Consider the following 7,720-nt stretch of genomic DNA (forward strand, 5'->3'; position numbering starts at 1 on the left):
CAGATTCAGAGTATATGTGATGCATAAAATAGCGATTACTATACAAGGGATAGTGTAGAGTGGAGTGTGAGCACCGTGGCACTTGTCTGAAGTGGCAAGGTTGGCAAGTAGATTTCCTTGGATAAGGAAAAAGGAAAGGTATGTAACTCCGTGAGGGAGTGTTGGATCATGGAAGTGAAAGAAGTAGCGAGAATGGATGATTGAGAGTATTTCAATTATGGTTGTTGAGCACCGTGATTGTGCCAGTGGTTTGGAAGCACATCTGGATTGGGTGTCTGTTGAGGTCGCGGAAGGAATTCCGGTGGTATCGGACCTGAGGAGTCCGGAAGGGATTCAAGGGTAGGTCCTTGGAATCCAGGTATAGGAGCGATCATGGGATATGTATATAGTGGTAATTCATCCTGGGGATGTTTGATGGTATCGTCAGTGTGTCGGGTTTTTCCAACCCGAGGATGTAGAGCAGGATCAACATGTGTATGTGATTGCAAAGGAGAACTCATGGGAGTTGCTCAGGAGCTGAAGGGTGTGTCATCCTGTCAGCACGGAAAGAAAAGATTTGGATTCGGAGAGGAAGCGGGATAAGTCCTAGCAGTAAATTCGATAAAGTTACGACAAGCGAGGAAAGGAATAACAGTTGGTACCGGGTCAGGATCCGGTGGTTCATGGTAATATCTAGTTTTGCAAGAGACAAGTGATTGTGTGATTTGGGAAGGATGGAAGTATCATTGGGTCATCAATGGTGGATAAGTGTTGTTATCAGAGAAGGAAGTCGGTGGTCGGCTTGAAGCAGTTGTCGTGACTCTGTGAGAAAGAGTTGGACTTTATAGGGGTTTGATGGCAATGTTTGGAGGTACCTGGGTCAGTTGAGGCCAGGAGGTTCATTGTGGGAGTAGTATCTGGAATTATGTGCTGCAGCAGGCTTCGAGGACGAAGTCAAATTTAAGTGGAGGAGAATTGTAACATCCCAAGTCAGAATTAAGAGTTCAGAGGGAAAATTGTAAGTTGGAAAAGAGGAACTCGGTGAGTACGAGCTGCAACTCGTCGAGTCTAAGCGTGTGCCAGACACGTGTTAAGTGACCGGACTCGCCGAGTCGGAGGCTGGACTCGACGAGTCCGTGCTGGAATGAGAAACCCTAATTCCTAGGGTTTGCACCCTATTTAAGGAGCCTTAAGCCCCCATTTCGGCCCCTTATTACTCCCATGAGAATCAGCAGCCCTAATATCATAAGTGAGAGCCTTGGGAGCATTTTGGAGCTTAGATAAGTGGACTTAGGAAAGAAGTCTTGAAGATTAAGAAGCTTGGATCAAGGAGGCTTGAGGAGATTTGGTTTACTCTTCAGTTGGAGGTTGTTTTGAGGTAAGGATTCGTCATCTTGGCTTTATTCCTTCTAGATCCACCTTTCATGGAGCTTTAGGGTTTGGTTAGAGGAATTTATGATGAGATCTTGATGCACGAGCTAGATCTGGAGTTGAAACTCCATATCTGAGTTCTATATGAATTCTATGTGAAGAAAGCCCTTTGTTTAGATATGCAAAAGCCAACCCTAATGAGTTAAGTTCCATTTTAGCTTGGTTTTTGGTGAATGGGTCTTGGAAGCACGTAAAGGTAGCAACTTTATGTTGTTAATGAACCATAGGAACCCTGATATATTGTTTGGAGCAAAGGAGAAGCTCTGCAATTTCAGATTATGGAATAACCCGTGTGGACTCGGCGAGTCTGGGAGAGGACTTAGCGAGTCGGGTAGGGTTTGGTCCGATTAGTCCCGTGTGGACTCGGCGAGTTGGAAGAACAACTCGGCGAGTCTGTTCTTGGACTCGGCGAGTCTGGTCGTGGAACCATAACCTTTTCTGGTTAGGCCGTGAATCGGTGAGTCGAGGGACGACTCAGTGAGTTGAGCAGGATGTGACTCAGAGATTGTTGAACTCGACGAGTCTTGGGGTGACTCGGCGAGTTGAGTCGTGATATGGGAGTTTTGAGTATGGGAACTCGACGAGTCAACGGGTTGACTCGGCGAGTAGGGTCAACTAGGAAGGTTGACTTTGACTGAGGACTTGGACTTTGACCAAGGGTTGACCAGTTGACTTCCAGGGGTATTTTGGTAACTATTGGTATTTATTGGTTTGGTTATTTTGTAATGATCAGTGGTGGAGTTCGTGCTGGTGGTCGGAGCAGCATGGTCTTAATCCTTCAAGTCGGCAGTTGTAGGTGAGTTATCCTCACTATACTGACAGGGTCTACGACACCAAGGCCGGCCCTCTATCGGATGGAAATCCGGGTATTCTGGTTATATTATTACTTGTTATGTTTGCATCCTGGTAGTTAGGATGGTGTACGTTAAGCACCTGGTTAAGGTCGGTATCCTGATAGTTAGGATGGTATATGTGTGACCGGAAGGTTTTATGTGTTATTAAGAGTATGAGATATATGTTGTTAGATGTTATGAGAGTTGTATATGTTATGTTACGATATGAGCAGTATGTTATGGACCGGAAGGTCATCATGTTATATGCGGTTATATGATATGTATGTGCCATGTATGTTATGTATGATAAGGACTGGAAGGTTAAGATGATATTTATGTATGTGCCATGTATGCTATGTATGGTAAGAACCGGAAGGTCAAGATGATATGGACCGGAAGGTCAACAGAGTTATGGGATGGAAATCCCCTGAGACATATGGATCGGAAGACCATATGTTGTTATGGCCTGGAAGGGCGTACGTGTTGTTATGGCTTGGAAGATCGTATGTGTTGTATGTAGCAGTTTGGGGGTAACTCACTAAGCTTTCGGGCTTACAGTTTCAGTGTATTGTTTCAGGTACTTCAGGAGATCATGGCAAGGCGAAGGCGTGATCGTGCCGCTCCTCAGTTTAATGTTGATGTTTCTGGGATACTCTGATAATAAATGAATTGAAAACCTTTTGTAATAACTTAATGAATATAGTTGTTTTTGAAAAGTTTAAATTGGTTGTAAATTTTTACGGTGTTACAATTCTGTTGTGTTTTAAACTATTGTCGATATGCTCGTTTAATGGTTTGCTGTTTTGCCATTTCTTGTTATCTTATATCAAGATTCCAAACTTCAAGCAACTTGAAAGCCTTTATGTTTTCTTTTTGATACACTTTCAACGCTTTTTGTAAAATCACATCACCGTTTTCTATGCTTTTCCATTGACGTTTCATGTTGATATACAAATCATTAAACAACATGACTTCCCCGTTCATCTTCCCCCATTTCGAGTACACTTGATGTTTTGAACGATAAACTACACGGTTCATTCCTTTATGGAACCTATGTAAAGCCTGAATCCAAAAACGGTCATGTTTTTTTGTCTTTTCCAGTTATCGCATCTTCTGAAATATCAATTCATGGTTGTGCCAACACTAACACTTCTAGGGGTTCCCATCCTTTAGCCGTCACATTCTCTTTTCTTTTACTTGGTGCTCGAGTGGGTTGAGTTTCTTGAATGAATTCCGATTCGGAATCAGAAATGACTGTTCGTGGTTGTAATTGTGTTTGTTGAACAAACTCATGTTGAGACAGAAACTCAAACGGATTAAAATTTGGGTCGGGTTGTGGTTGTGGTTGTGTTTGTGGTAGTGATTGTGTTGGTCGTGGTTGTGAGATTTGCTGTGGAAAATACAGAAACATACCGTCATAGTGATAATACGGTGACAAATAAATATGTTAATCATATGAAGGTCTTGGGATTGTGGTGTTTTTAGTGGGTGTTTTTTCGTTGGTAGACTTTTTGGAAGAAGACATTTTGAGAGGGTTTGAGAAAAAGATGGTAAAATGTTAAGAAATTTGAACGAGGTTTTTGTAAAAAAAAATGATATGTATACATAGGGTTAGTTTAAAAAAATTAATTGAACTCGAAAAAAGAACCGTTGAAACAGTCAAAAGGCTTGGACCAATCAAAACGTGCGGCCAAAAGGTGCCACACTGTGGCCTGAACCACACTTGACCGCACTCGGGGAATGGTGTTCACGCTGTCACAATGACAAAACTGCGGTTTTGAACCACACCACTCACCCAAGCCTAAGGATGACAAAATGTATCTTAAAGACATGATTTACATCTTATATGTGTTATTAAAATTTTAAGCATTCTTTTTTGTTGATCAAAACGTCTACAATATATCTGATTTTGTATAAACTAGTTGTATCAAAATGTTAAGTATCGCGGTTTTCGAAGAAAAAAAATTCAAAAGAATTCTACTTTTTGAGTTAGGTTATAAAGTTAATTTTTTTTATATACCACTGGTCTAGATATATGAAGGGATAATGACTTGATAGGGTAAGATACTTTTTCAAATGTACACATTTAGTCCTTATTCTTTTTTCTTGTAAAATAAACTCTTATACTTTATTAATATGTACACATTAGGTCCTTTTCATCGGATTCTACAGGTTTTGCTGACGTGACAGAGTTTATTTTACAAAAAAAAAAGAATAAGGACTAAATGTGTACATTTCAAAAAGTATCTTACCCTATCAAGTCATTTTCTCTTTCTTTTATTTTGTTGAAATGAAATACCCAGATGACATCCACATATCCACAATGAAATTTTTCCAACTTTTATTCATCAAGAAAAAGAGGGACAACACCGATCTCCGGCGACTCCTTTTTGTGTTCCTACACATCACTGGTAGCAAGGAGGAATGATGGCAAAAACAACAAGGTCGAAGGGGGAGGTAGGAGGAAGTAGAGACGGTAGTTGGCGGCGAGGAGCTGCTCTGGTAGCCCCCTCGTCGAGTCTTTCTTCTTTTTCTGGCAACATATCTCAAAGATGGAGGTAAAGAGAGATAGATCGGAGAAACACAACAAGTAAATGGTGTTTGGTTGTTGTTGTTGTTTGACCGGAAGGAAGAGAGACGAGAAAGAGAAGGGTCGTCGCCCTTTTCTTATTGCTGGAGGATCACCCACCTCCGGTGACTAAGCTAATTAATTGCTATTTAGTGTCACTTGTGCTTCCACATCAGCAAAACCTATAGAATCCGGTGAAAATGATCTAATGTGTACATATTAATAAAGTGAAGGGTTTATTTTACAAAAAAAAAAAGAATAAGGACTAAATGTGTACATCTCAAAAAGTATCTTACCCTATCAAGTCATTTTCCCTAAAAGAAAATTCGTATATGACCGGTATACCCGGTATAGCAGGTCACAAGGACTGCATTGTTACAAAAAATAAAGTATAAGGGTTTATTTTACAAGAAAAAAAGAATAAATACTAAATGTATATATTTCAAAAAGTATCTTACCCTATGTCATTATCCCATATATGAACTGAAGCTGTTGCCTTGTTTTGATAACCTCGTTAAAATAACCTAAAAATCAATAATATTATAAATATACCTTATCTTACGACATTTCAAATAAGTTATATATTAAACGTCAATAATCAATAATAAAAGTTCCATCTTTGATTTCAAATGATCAATTCAAAAAAGAAAAGCATATATATAAAATAAAAAAGATAAAAAAATAAATTAAACTTGAGGGCGTTCTTCATAGAGTTTATAAACAATTATGGGTGCATGCGTAGAGTGGTCAAGGCATTGCATGCGTAATTGATATGCCCTAATTTAATTCCCTCCATTCTTTTGGACCACCCAATCATATACAAACGATCATTTGTGTTTTGGGTTACTAAACTAAAAACTTACGATATGTTTTGTCGTTATAAAGTATGGAATTACATCATAATTAATTATATATCTTATTTAATGAAAACCCAAAACTAAAAGTTTATACTTTATATGTAAGTAACTTTTTGTGTAAGTAAAACACCTGGATACTAAACAATATCTTGATGCCAAACAATACGAAACTGAAATAATGAAGAAGCAAAAATATTAAGATCGATAAAAAAAAATAGCGCAACATCAATCATTTAAATCATACCAAATATCGTGATATATGTATTGTTATTCTTTTTTTTTTCTCACTATATGTAACATATGCATTGGAAATATAAAAATGCATTTGAAGTATATATTGTGTTACATTTGTCATATAGTTATCTATCGTGTTTTGTATAAAGATCGATAATAATTAATGTATTATTATATAATATTGTTAATTCGTAAGAGTTTTTTTATAGGGTAATTTTGATATGAAGAGATTGGGGGTATCCAAAATTTAAGGTGTTTAACTACAAGGAACAAGAGACAAGATAAGATTACAGCCTTTAAATTTCTTCCACATGATACCAAGTTCTTGCTCATGTCATTTTCTTTTTCTTCTTTCAATTCCTTGTTCAATGTTTTCTAGAGAAAAATAAAATTAAACATAACAACTAACTTTTGTTTAAAACACGTCTATAAATGAATTTAATATCTTTACAGAATAACTAAAATTAAAAAAAAAAAAATCAACTAACATATGTTTGAAAATATGTTTTATAAACTAAATTTGAACCTTTAAAGTCTAAACCATTACAATTTCTTTTGTTTTATTATTATGATTAAAATGAAAAGCTTCTCTTTTTATTGTGGGCTTGTTTTACTGCTTGTAAATTTAGTATATTGAGCTTTTCTAATTATTATGGTGGGTGTTATATGTCTTCAACCAATTGTAACTTGTAAGTAGCAAACTTATAAAAAAAAGCCATAAACCAATATAAATAAATTTGATATCTCATAAATAAGTTAATATATTTTTATCATATTGTTGTTATTTATTCAAAAATTTTGGGTTGGTTTGGTTGTTTTTTTGAACGGTGTTTTTTTTGGATTGGTGATATGGCGATAATATAAGATCAATTAATAATTCTTATGTGGATGCTCTTAGAAACGGTAATTTATTTTAGTCAAACAAGTTAAAAAAATTTAGTCACAAATTCCATTTGTATTGCTATTGAATATTATAACCGTTAATATATTTAAAACCGACGAAACACATTTGACCTTATACTATTATTTATTTACACGATATGTACCATTTTCAAATAATAATAACCATATGTCTGTACACTAACAATTAACAAACTAGATATAAAAATAAGACAACTTGAAGAGGAAAGAAGATCATGGAAAAAGTTGTGATATAACTTCAATTACAAGACCAAATTAATGCTGAGGCAGGGTGCACATCTGGCATCACAAACAGTACCTTCTTGGAAAACATGTCATTGCTTCTACGTTTGTACTTTCCGGATTAAATATTGTACCTATGTCTCAAACCCCCCATCTTCTAGCTCTGATCCAGGGACTAGTTTATGCTTTTAAGACCAGTCAACCATTTGGACGTGTATTGTATTGTATCCCCCAACTTACGCAATACCCCCTTACTTTTCCATAAGTTGCCTATAAAATTAAAAAATTAAAACACTATGCTAGTGTTTTTATTTTTGTGACTTAATAGACAAAAAAAAACACTTTATTCTGTAAGTAATATAAGTTTGTAATAGTAAGAGTAAGTTAGCATGGGTTTGCTTTCATACCCTGTGAGTGTGAATTAGTATGATGGTTTCCTATAAACAAAATTTTTAATTATTTTTATTTTATCTTTTATATTAATAAAACTTGTATGTAGAAAATATTTAATCATAAAGTTTTCCAAGAATAAATTGAAATGCTAGTGGGAAAGTAATTGCAAGAATCAGATCCTGAAAAGAACAACTTTGTAGTGCTGGTCATAATGGAAGCTCGAAAACGAAATCAACATGGTATAATTATATTTGTTCAACTAAATGGGATTTGTTCGTGTT

The sequence above is a fragment of the Lactuca serriola genome, chromosome 3 (genome assembly GCF_051521515.1).
Source record: "Lactuca serriola cultivar US96UC23 chromosome 3, Lser_US96UC23_V15, whole genome shotgun sequence".
In the NCBI taxonomy this organism is placed as follows: Eukaryota; Viridiplantae; Streptophyta; class Magnoliopsida; order Asterales; family Asteraceae; genus Lactuca; species Lactuca serriola.